This window comes from Eimeria mitis, genomic scaffold (assembly GCF_000499745.2).
Source record: "Eimeria mitis Houghton genomic scaffold, Emh_scaff1919, whole genome shotgun sequence".
Lineage (NCBI taxonomy): Eukaryota > Apicomplexa > Conoidasida > Eucoccidiorida > Eimeriidae > Eimeria > Eimeria mitis.
In genome coordinates this window covers 8,059-8,497 of record NW_013570240.1, presented here as the reverse complement: position 1 = coordinate 8,497, position 439 = coordinate 8,059, and positions in this window count along the sequence as shown.

The window sequence follows — 439 nt, the reverse complement described above, 5'->3', positions numbered from 1 at the left end:
AAAAAAAAAAAAAAAAAAAAAAAAAAAAAAAAAAAAAAAAATATAATGTTTCGGCTCTCTCTCCCCCTGCTGGGGCTGCAGAAGCAATCCATCGTCCGCTGCTGCGATGCCTCTGGGGTGCTGAAGGCATGCATAATAGGTTTGGGTGGGTACAGGCACGGTGGGGGGGCCCCAGGTTCTCGCGTGCGTTTGTCAGTGCGGGACAGACAGCAGCAGCAGCAGCAGCAGCAGCAGCAGCAGCAGCAGCAGCAGCAGGTGCTGCAGCAGAAGCAACATAAGATGCCGCTTGGCCTCATCGTACGATCGAGAAAAGAAAAAAAAAGAAAGGATGGGTCTTATATTTCTTTTGGGGACAATGCATGCATACTTATAAATAAAAATAAACTAGCTAGGGGCCCCATCAGGGGGCCCCTACCCTTCGATATACCCCATAACTCTA